Consider the following 11888-nt stretch of genomic DNA (forward strand, 5'->3'; position numbering starts at 1 on the left):
GTACAGGGAGATAATGTGATTTAAAACCCCCCTTTCCCCGGGACTAAAACAAATGCGCGGCGAGGTTTAAACAACCCCCTTTCCGATCCAAAAGGGAAAAGTGTCTTCCCACTCCCCCCAAAATTCCCCAGACAAAATCAAGTTTTCAAATAACATCGTTGGATATTTGTTTGTTGGTATAAACCCCTTTTTTAAATCGATGGTCACATTTGTATTGAAAACGGATATATTGACGTCACCCAAATGGGGTTGTGTTTGCTGTTTTTGTTGTTGTTGTTGTTGTTGTTGTTGTTGTTTTTTGTTGTTTCCTTTTATATCGTTGACATGAGTTTTAAAATTAACACATGCCTCCAATTAAAAGAAAGAAAAAAAGGGTCCTCGCTTTCCCCGTCCCCAAAATAGTATAATAGGGGGGCCCCCCCCCTTAAATAAGTCGGATTGGTTTGTGTTGAAAATTTTTTTGTAGAAAAAAAAATAGGGGGACTTTTTTTTTTGAGTTTAAAATAATTTAGTGGGAAAATGGAAAAAAAACCCCCCTTAAAAAAAAAAAAAAAAAAAAAAAAAAAAAAAAAAAAAAAAAATTTTTTGGGGTTGCTAATGCCCAACAATTTTTTTTGGGCCCGTTTAACTTTGGATTCAGTTTTAAAGGAAATGGTTCCTTTCGAAAATCCCTTTTTTGAGACGGGATCCCACGCAAAATTCAGTTGGAAAGCTGTTCTTTTTCACACTAAAAAAACGGGCTAAATCTCCGTGTGCGGCAATGTTTCTTTGAAACGAAAAAGTTTATACCCAACAATTTTTTTTTTTGTGTCCTTTTCACGTGGGGGAAAACCGGGAAAAACCCCGACCGACTCTAATGGCCTAAACCTAAAAAAGTTTTTTTTTAAATTTTTCTTTAATTTTTCCCTTTTTTGTTTTTTCTTTTCCCCTTTTCTCTCTCTCTCTCTCTTCTCTTTCTTCTTTCCCCCTATATATCCTCTCTTTTCCCCTTTTCACCCCCCTACCTCATCTCGTTTTCTTCTCTTCCCTTTTTTTCCCGTCCCCCCCCCTTCCTTTCTCCCCCCCTTCCCCTCTCCTATCTTCTTTTTTTCCCTCCCCTTTGTTTCCTATCTCCTTTCTCGGGGGTCTCCCCCTTCTCTTTTCTATTTTTCTATCTTTCTCTCTCTTTCTCTCTCTCTCTTTCTTTTTCTCTTTCTTTCTCTCGCCTCTCTTCTTTTTTTCCCCTCTCTTTTTTTTTTTTTTTTTAATCTCAAATGCTACTATCATCAAGATTTTTACTAAAATATCATAGCGAAAAAACCCCAAACGTCGAAGTAAAACAGAAATTTTGAAAAAGCAATAATGTTGTTTTTTTCCCAACCTACACACACAGACACACACCACACACAAAAAAACCCAACACACCACCCCCAATTTATATATATATATATATATATTTATTATATATTTTAAAAATAGAAATAATTTTATACAAAAATCATGTGAAGGAAAAAAGTTTCACAAGAAGCATTAAAAGACTAAGATAGTTTTTTAAAAAAATTTTGGGTTTTTTAAAAAAGAACAGAAAAAAAAAAAGAAAGGTTCTCTCTTTTGGTTTGTTTTTATGGGGTTTATATGGTTTCCTGGTTATGACGTAGCTTTTTAGCCCTGAACCCCCCGGGTTCGAACCCCTTCATTTCCCGAACGTTGAATTTTTGGGAAAAAAGGGCTCTACTCATTTTTTTTTTTCCCGCCCCCGGGCGCAAAATAAGTCCGGGCCCGGGGTTAAACCCAGCTTTGTTTTCTTAAAAAAAAAAAATAAAATTCCCCCAAAAAAAAAAAATATTATACCCCTAAAAAAAAAACCCTATTTAAAAAAAAATTACCCAAAAAAAACAAGAAAAAAAAAAAAAATAAAGCACACAGAAACAAACACCCCACACACACCCCACACACACACACACAAAAATATATATATATAATATATATATATTTTACTAATAATATATATACAATCATACACGCACCCCACAACCCACAAAAAACACACACCCCACGAGGACAAAAAAAAAAAAAAAAACAGTTAAAAACAAAATTTTTCCCAGTTTTTTTTCGGGATTATCTAAAAATTTTTTTTTAAAATAAATAGTTTTTGAAAGGGTCAAAACAAAGTTTTTGAATCTCTGGCCCTTTAAATGGGAAGGATGACGAGGAATTTCCCCCAGTAGGTTGGATGGTGGGGTCAAACCCCTGGATGTGCCCATCGTCCAGAACAAAAAACCTGAGGAAAATTGCAATGAAAAATTATATCGGTCATATTATATCATCATAAAAAATTTTTGCTGAACACATTTAGGGGGCCCTTTTAGAAAAAAAAAAAAAAAAAAGTGAGGGAGCGGAAAAAGAGTGTTTTGTGTGGGTGTGTGTATGTTTTGTGTGTTTTGAAAAGAGAGAGAGAGAGACTAGCTAAATATAAAAAATATATATATATATATATATGTATAAATTATATAAAAAGTATATTTATTTATATTTAAAATATATTATATATTATTTTTTATATATATATATATTCGTTTATCTATCTCTTATTTATAATCCCTCTATCTTTCTATAATAATTAAAATATATTATTTTTAAAATTTTTTATAAATTTATATATATTTAAATAATATATATTATAAAAATTTTTATATATATATTTTTATATTTAATTTTATTAATAAGAGAGAGGGGGAAGAGAGAAAAGGAAAAAAGAAAGAGAGAGTATGCGTGTGATCGACAGAAAGGGACAGAGAGAGAGAGAGAAAAGGAGAGAGAAGAGAGGGGGGAGATAAAAGAAAGATGGAAAGATAGACAGGAGGGGAGAAAGAGAGATGGGAGAAAGAAGGGAAAGGGAAAAGGATGAGAGAGAGAAAGAAAGAGAGATAGAAAAAAGAAAAAGAACGAGAAAGGGGCCTAAGAGGAAAAAAAAAGAGACTTTGTTATGTGTGTGTTTTTGTGGGCCCTGTGAAATGTGTGTGATAGAATTTGTTTATAGATAGATAAAGAGGAGAGGGGAGAAGAGGGGGAGAGAGAGAAAAAAAGAAAATTTGAAAGAGAGAGAGAGAGGAGAGAGAGAGAGACAGAAAGAGAGGGGCCCCGGGTGAAAAATATTTTTTTTGTTTTTTTCGTTTTCTATTTATCTTCCCTTTTTTTAGGGTTTCCCTGTCTGTTCCGGCTTCGGATTTTCTGAAAAGAATTATCTCTTTTCCCTTCCTCCCTGGGCTTTTTTTGCTTTTTAAAAAAGCCTTTGGGTTGTTTGGGTTTTGGGGGAAAACCCTTCAGTTGGTTTTTATGAGTGTTTTTCTTTGTCTCCCCCCCGGGGCGTTTTACCAGGTATTTTTCCACAACTTGCCAGGTATTCATTCTTATCTTTCCTTACTATGTGTCCGAAAAAGGATAGTTGTCGATCCGCTATTAAGGGCATTAGTTTCCTTTGTTCGTATGTTTGTTTTAGCACTTCTTCGTTCGTTTTGTGTGCAGTATACGATATTCTCTGCATCCTTCTGAAACACCACATTTCAAAAGCTTCAATGTTCTTTTGTTTTTCTGCATTTGTAGTCCAACTTTCGCATCCGTATAAAAAGATTGGCCACACGTAGCACTTCAAGACTCGAAATTAATCCCAAACGACATCTGTTTGTTTTTCAAAATGTTTCCCAGGTCCATGAAGGCCTGTTTGGCTTGAGTTATTCTTGCTTGTATGTCTCGGTTACATCTTCCATCTGTATCACTATTGAACCTAGGTATTTAAAACTTTCTACGTTGGTAAGTTACTCGCCAGTGAATCGTTATATTGCAGGTGTTGTTGTTTTCGGGGTTTTTCTGTATTAACCATGCATTCCGTTTTGGTGATATTCACTTCCATTCCCTTGGCTTCACTATCTACTACCACTTTGTCAACAATCTTTTGAAGTTGGATTTCTGATGTTGCAATGAGTACCGTATCGTCTGCGTATCTTATTTTATTTATGTTGTGACCACCTACTTTTATTCCCTCCATAGTATTATGCCCCTCATGATTGTTTCTTGGTAAGATTAAACAGATCTGGTGAGGCAACACACCCTTGACGGACTCCTTTCTCAATAGGAATGGAATTTCCTGTAGAGTTTCCGATTTTGATAGATGCTGCTGGGTGTAGTATAATGTTTGCATGAGTCTGAGGTCTTTCTCATCAGCGCCAATGGAGTGCAGTTGTTTTAGTATTTCTTCGTGGCGTACTCTATCAAAAGCTTTTTTGTAGTCGACAAAAAGAGGTATAGTGGGTCTGAACCTGTATAGCTCATTTCACTTAAAACACGGAGGAGGTATATATGCGTTCCTTGTCCCTCTGTCAGGTTGGAATCCATATTGTTCTTTCGCGATTTCGGGTTAATCTTATTCCTTAGCCTGTTGATAATTATACGCAACAGTATTTTGTTGATGTGGCTTATTAAACTTATAGTTCTAAAATTTTTCGCATCTGACTGCACCTGCTTTCTTTGGTATTGCTATGAAAATAGAGTTACAGAGATCTTCTGGAATTTTCCCAGTATTGTATATATTGTTGAATAATATGTGAAGTTCATCAATTGCTAGATCTCCAGGCTTTTTAATACCTCTACAGATATTTCATCAGGGCCTGTTGCTTTACCATCCCTCATTGTTCCATGGCATGTTCAATTTCACTTTTGGTGATGTTTGGTCCGCTTAATGGTTCTTTGAATTTCAGTGGTGGCTCATTTCTCTTTGGATCATTGTACAGTTCGCCTATGTATTCTACCCATCGGCTTTCTATATGTTGTTCTTCAAATAGCAGTTCCCCTTGTTTGTTTTGGATACAACTTCCTGCTGCTTTGCTTTTTCCTTTTCCCTGATAGTTCTTTTATTCTTTGGTGAGCTTGTTGGGGGTTGGGGTTGTATTCTCTTTCGATTTCGCAGCATTTCCAGTCTAGATAGTTCTCGTGTGCCTCGATGCATTTGGATTTAATGTGGTTGTTCAATGTTTGGTATTCTGCAGACCCTTTGTTGCATCTTTGTCTTTCTTCAAATAGGTTTAGAATTTCATTTGTCATTCATTCCTTTTTGCTGTTTATTTGAGCTATTGGTAAATGCTTTTCTGCAGTTGCTTTGACACACTTTTGGAATATATCAAATTGTTTTTTCACATTTTTCGTTATCAGGTTCACTTTGGCATTGTATCATGAGTGCATTTTCAAATTCTTCTCTCATTTTTGTTTGTATGCCATTGTCTTTGCATAACCTGTAATCCCTCTTTATTCTACCAGCTGTTCTCTGAATAGCTTTAAACTTTATCCTTACTGTACAAACAACTGGGACATGGTCACTGTCTACATCGGCGCCTGGGTAGGTTTTGCAATTTAATATGCCATTTCTGAATCTTGATGATACTGCTTTAAAGTCTAATCTGGTTCCTTGCTCTGTCCCCTGGTGATTGCCATGTCCAGGTTCTTCTTGGGTGTTGTTGAAACCAGGTGTTTGAAATCATTAATTTTTTTTGTTCTACACCAATCTGCCCAGATGTGTCCTCGTTCATTTCTGTCTCCGAGTCCATGTGGTCCGATTATGTCACCATCTCTGCCTCTGCCAATCTTAGCATTTAGGTCCCCCATTACCATAAGGACTTCTTGTGATTTACACATTCGTTTTGCTTTGTCTAGTGAATGGTAAAACTCTGTCATATCTGCATCTGTCGCCTCTTCTGTTGGTGCATAAACTTGAATAATATTGATGTCAACTACAGGTCCTCTTAGCCTAACCAGCAAACCTCTGTCTGAGATTGCTACGTGCCCTTTGTAAAAGTTGGTTGATTGTTGGTCTAAGATCATCCCTACTTCTTTTTGGAAAGAGAATCCACCACTCCATATGATCTTATATCTCGTGTTGTTTTCTTGTTTTGACATGGTTCCCTGCTCTTTCCATCTCATTTCTGCCAGGCCAAGAATATTTATTTGGAGCCGTTTCATTTCTTTTAGAATGTTGTTTAGTTTTCCTTTTTGGGCACATGTCCTGACAATCCATGTCCCGATTTTGGTTTTGTCACATTTGTTAAATTTATTTCGCCTAGTAACTGGCTGACGGTTCGGTGTGACCTGACGAACATCACGCTTCCAACCGAGCGAGGCAGCAGTCTTCCGTGAAAACATGCTCCCCTTTACGCTGTCACCGTTTAACTTTTTGGACTTATTCATGCAGTTAACTCGGCAAAGTTACAAGAATGGTTTGCCATTGCCTATTCTTGTCGCCCTCTGCAGTTGGCCAGCTTGACCTGTTACCGTTCGACATCACGAGGAGGTTGCAGTAGGGCTTGATGATGATCTATCTTTGCAGACTTGGCATCATCCATTTGTCGAACATCTATTCTATAAAATGTCTTAATGGGAAATACAAACAACAAAAACATTGTTGGATTTTTTTTAATCCCTTCCTTTTTATAAATTCTTTATTCTTGAAAGAGTAGAAAAAAGACAATTTGATCGCATTATAATTTTAATATACTTGTAAAATAATTCACATTCAACGTTATCTCTCCAAGGCTAAGTACATGTAATGGTAACCCACAGTCATGATATCTTTGTCAGTGCATGACAATATGATGATGATGATGATGATGATGATGATGATGATGATGATGATGATGATGGTGATGATGATGATGATGATGATGATGATGATGATGATGATGATGATGATGATGATGATGATGATGATGATCGTGATGATAATGATGATGATGATGATGATGATGATGATGATGATGATGATGATGATGATGATGATGATGATGATCATGATGATGATGATGATGATGTTGATGATCATGATGATAGTGACGACGACGATGAAGATGATGATCATGATGATAATGATGATAATGATGATGATTGTAATGACAACCACCTCTAACCTGTCATAATCCATAATTGTATTTAGTCTATGCGCTATACTGATGACAGTACATAGGGCAAACTCGTCCCGTATAGTGTTCTGTATTAACTTGTTCTGTCTCCAAATCAACCGCCGCCGTGGCCTCATCCAATATCAAGATCTTGGTTTTCCTCAGTAGAGCTCTAGCTAAGCAAACCAGTTGCTGCTGCCCGACACTGTAAAAAACAAAACAAACAAACATATATGTGACCCTTCGCCCCAAAACGGTATTATGCCGTAGCGAACAAGATGCTTAAAAGCCGAAGTAAATGTTAAACTGGTCAAAAATAAAAATTGTTGGCATTATCACCTTAAAATATAGTTGTCATTCTCCTCGATAAATCATATAAACTCAACACAAGTCCGATATTTCTTGCTAAACATTCAATTTTCAACATCTTAACAAACCCGACTTAATACTGTTTTGAGGGGAAGGGTCACACATTTGACCATTAGCCTCAAAAGAGTATTAAGTCGGGATGGTTAAGATGTTTGAACATTTAAATGTTATCCATAAATATCAGATGGTGTTGGTTGTGTATGTTTAATTGAAGAGAATGGCAACTTTAGTGTATTGTGCTAATGCTATTTTTGACCAGTTTAACATTAAACTCGGCTTTTAGGCATCTGGTTCGTTCCGACATAATACCGTTTTAAGACACTGGGTCATAAATTTAACAAAAATAAATTACTTTTCTAGACCGCAATATCCACCAACGGGTTCAAGACGCTTTTCAAAGGGTCCATGACCAACAGCAGTTCTTAGGAAGGCTATGTGGTCTAGTAGTATGACACTCGCTTTCGGATCGGAAGGTCCTGGGTTCGAGCCTCGCTCGACGCATAGTTCAGTCCTTGGAAAAGACTCTTTACTCACATTATCTCACCGTACTCAGGTGTAAAATGAGTACCTGGCCGTTAACAGCGTTGCCTTTGTCCGAAAAATTGTGATATCGTCTAACAGGGGTCATGTCTCGTCCTACATATTAAATGTTGCTGTTGACCAGGGACCACTTGTAAAGCGCTTTAAGCACGTTAAAGTGGATATTGCGCTATATAAAAGCTCAATATGACGCCTGTCAGGAGATATTACAATTTATTTTTCGGAAGGGGATATAACTATTAACAGCCAGTTAAAATTAAAGGTTGTGCTTTTATGTATCACAATATCCATTAAACGTGCGCAAAGGGCGTCCCTCGATAACAACAAACCGTAACATGTAGTACGAGACATGACGCCTGTTATGAGATATTACAATTTGTTTTCGACAGAGACAACGTGTTAACGGCGTTTTACTAGCGAGCATATTATATAAAGGATATCAGTCAATGTATATTGTTAGATTCACACTAAGATAAACAAGACAAACACACTAAGACAAACAGTTTCCATACTTCTCTATCCTGAGCTAACAAGCTAAAAAAGGATTTGGTTTGTCCGTCTGCGTTTCTGTAACGGTTTGAGTTTAACGGAAAGGGGTGTTAACCCTTTGCCAACCCCCAACCTGGAGGACCAGGTGACTCAAAGCTGGGGGAATCACACACCATTAGTCGCCTTTTACGACACGCTGGCTTGGCGTTGGGCTATTCTTGACCCTTTCAGTTGAGGGACCCCGGACAAAACACGGGGATAAGCGCCTCTATGACACATACTAACTGAGATTCGAAAATGACTTAGAACACCAGAGATTGCAGAAGACAGTCATCAGTGGAAAGATATCACTCAAAAAAATCAGAGAAGCTGCCAAATCGTCCCAGCACAGAAGATGACGAGGCGATCGGTAATAAGTCAAAGCAAGTCCCAGTCACACACGGACGGAATTCACTCGCGCATAATGACGTCACAAATAGGCCACGCCTTTACTCACCTGCGCAGCTTTTTTTCGGTTAATGGTTTTTACTTGCCCCTATAGGGAATGAGATTAGCGGAAGAGTAACGAACCTTTTTTGGACGTCATCCATAGTCTGTGACGTCACCGGCGGAAAAGTTATTTGAGAGAGAACGTCATGTTGGTTGTGCGCATCCGTCTCTCGTCCTCGTTTCCGGTGAAAGCGGCTTGAGACACTTCAAAACAAAATTGACGTTCTCTCTGTAAGGTGACGCCAAATCAAGGGATGCTACTCTTCCGCTAATCTCATTCCCTATTGTTTTTAAACCAATGTCCGGATTAGGCTTGCGTAGCCTAGTCCTTTTATTTCAGTTGACATTTGTTAAATATTACATAGCACGAACATAGCACATGTATTTGCATATGCGCACTTGTATACGATCATAAGAACAATCTAGTCAATTTTTAAAACTATTTGTTGTAAACGTTAGACATTTTTCCAAGTTGTAATTGTTCTAATTATACAAAAACATTAAAAAAAAAAATGAACACTCCCTTTCCCAACCCCCCCCCCTTCCCCCCCCCCCCCCCAAAAAAAAAAAATTTAAAAAAAAAAGAAGAAAAAATGATCCTCATCAAAATGTTTTAAAATCGAATATTTAAAAAAATCAAAATAAAATAATTCGGATAATATAACAACAACAACAAACAACCCCATGCCCATGCACACAACGTTGTGCATAAAGATGAATCACCTGACTGTTTAAAAATTCTGCACAAGTGTAAGCAGACGTACAAATAAAAATCCTGTTCAGGTGTAGATCAGCATCTGGAAATAAAGTAATCGTTTCCCACCAAATCCAAGCATCATCAACACACTTTATAGTCATCTGGAACAACTACAAAGGACGTCTAACTTTTACGTCATGGCACAAGACCGAAGGGCTAGAGCTCAGGTGGTCGCTGGTTCGGATAAGTAAGTAATCGTTTGCATTTCAAACTGCACAAGTGAATCAAAGCCGTTCACACTAGAGACCTCTGTAAACATTTTTTTAAATTAAGCTTTTATATAGCGCAATATCCACTTAACGTGCTCAAAGCGCTTTACAAGGGGTCCCTGGTCAACAGCAACATTTAACATGTAGGACGAGACATGACGCCTGTTAGGCGATATTACAAATTTTCGGACAAAGACAACGCTGTTAACGGCCAGGTACTCATTTTACACCTGAGTACGGTGAGAGAATGTGAGTAAAGAGTCTTTTCCAAGGACTCAACTATGCGTCGAGCGAGGCTCGAACCCAGGACCTTCCGATCCGAAAGCGAGTGTCATACCACTAGACCACATAGCCGAAGTTACACGAACCTTATGGCTCTGAAGGCCTACAATTTGTTTTTGGAGGAGATGGGAGTGGGTGGGGGGGTGGGGGGTGGGGAGGGGAAGGATATTCTTACCTGAGACTCTGTCCACCCTCTCCGACAGTGTAGTCCAGCTTCCTTGGTAAATCTTTCACAAAGTCTCCCAGGTGGGCCGAGGTCAAAGCATCCCAGAGCTGGTTCTCGGTGTATTCATCCAAGGGATCAAGATTCACACGGATAGTACCGGAGAACAGAACCGGATCCTGGAAATAAAATTGTGAAATTTACCATTTCATAGGATTATTTGATACTGTCCACAGACTCAATATTGGTTTCAAAGTCACTCAGCTGCTTCACCATTTAACTTAGACTCCCAGATGCCTGCATATATAATGGATGTGTTGTTTTAACCCATTAATCGGATTCAATAGTCTGATGTCACGTCCGCCCAGCAGACAGCAGCTTTGTTCTAAACAAAGAAAATCGGTGCTTATTACTCTTCATGCTGGCTAGAACTTTTTCACATGTCATGTGATTAGAATGTATAAAAGTCAAAACATGATCAGATTTATACTGTTTTTCTCCTCCGGATACACTTTTATGCTCGTCGGAGAATTATTTCATAAGGGCATCGCCATTGTTCCGATAATTTAGAACCAGTTACTAGGTTACTATGCGTCAGTACGAGGAAAGTGACGTCACGACTGTTGAAGCCTATTGGACGGACATCCCGAGGAAAGAGGACGCGAGGTATTTCCCTCAAGCACACACGGATCGGAAGGTCCTGAGTTCGAGCATCGCGCTCGGCGCGTAGCTAAGTCCTTGGAAAGGCTATTTACTCATTTTCTCACACCGTACTCAGGTGTAAATGAGTACATGGCCGTTAACAGCGCTGTCTTTGTTCGAAAAAAAATAGTAATATATCGCCTAACAGGCGCTATGTTCCTTCCTATATGTTAAATGTTGCTGTTGACGAGGGACCGCTTGTAAAGCGCTTTGAGCACATTTAGTGGATATTGCGCTATAAAAAGCTCATTAGAAAAAAAAAATTAAAGCAACATGTCTGCCCTTCGAGGTGGCACCAGGTATAGCAACTACTGGGACCAGGTGGACATCCCTTGCGTCGCCAAGTTCCAGCATTTTCCGGAGAGGAATGAATGAGTGAGAGAGTCAGTTAAATGCCATCCTCTAGAAAATCATGTATTTTTCAAAAGGCCGCGTCGCCTAGCTCATTGCATCATACCCAGAAGGTACCGAGTTCGTCTTCCCGCCTCATTCTTTGCGTGAAAAATGTTTAATACATTCATTTTTATAACAAATATTACGACCCCATACCTGAGGTAAAATTGTCAGTTTTTTCCGTACATCGTGCAAGCCAACAGAACTCAACGTTATTCCATCCACGGCAATGTCTCCATCACATGCTTCGATGATACGAAACAGAGCAAGGGCGAGAGAAGATTTGCCGGCTCCTGTTCTTCCTACAACACCGATCTGAAATCAAATAAAGAGGTGGGTTTTGTACGGGTATATGGTCATGTAGTAAGACACACAATTTCGGATGAGAAGGTCATGGGGTTCGAATATCATTCGGCGCCTATTTAAGTCCGATCCTTGGAAAAAGGCTCTTAACTCACATTCTCGCAACGTACTCAGGTGTAAAATGAGTACCTGGCAGTTAACAGCCTTGCTATGTCTGAAACCAATTAGCGTATCGCCTAACAGGCGTCATGCCTCGTTCTAAATGCCTCGTT

The 11888-nt window shown here is 38.5% G+C and overlaps 1 pseudogene; it reads right to left on the minus strand.

Annotated features, from left to right (window-relative positions):
* Nucleotides 1-2115: 2115 nt before the first annotated feature.
* LOC144960762 (multidrug resistance-associated protein 1-like) overlaps nucleotides 2116-11888 on the minus strand; it is a 17464-nt pseudogene continuing 7691 nt past the window's right edge.

Source organism: Berghia stephanieae, chromosome 15, assembly GCF_034508935.2.
Source record: "Berghia stephanieae isolate SIO BIC M18660-M18661 chromosome 15, UCSD_Bste_1.3, whole genome shotgun sequence".
Classification (NCBI taxonomy): Eukaryota; Metazoa; Mollusca; class Gastropoda; order Nudibranchia; family Aeolidiidae; genus Berghia; species Berghia stephanieae.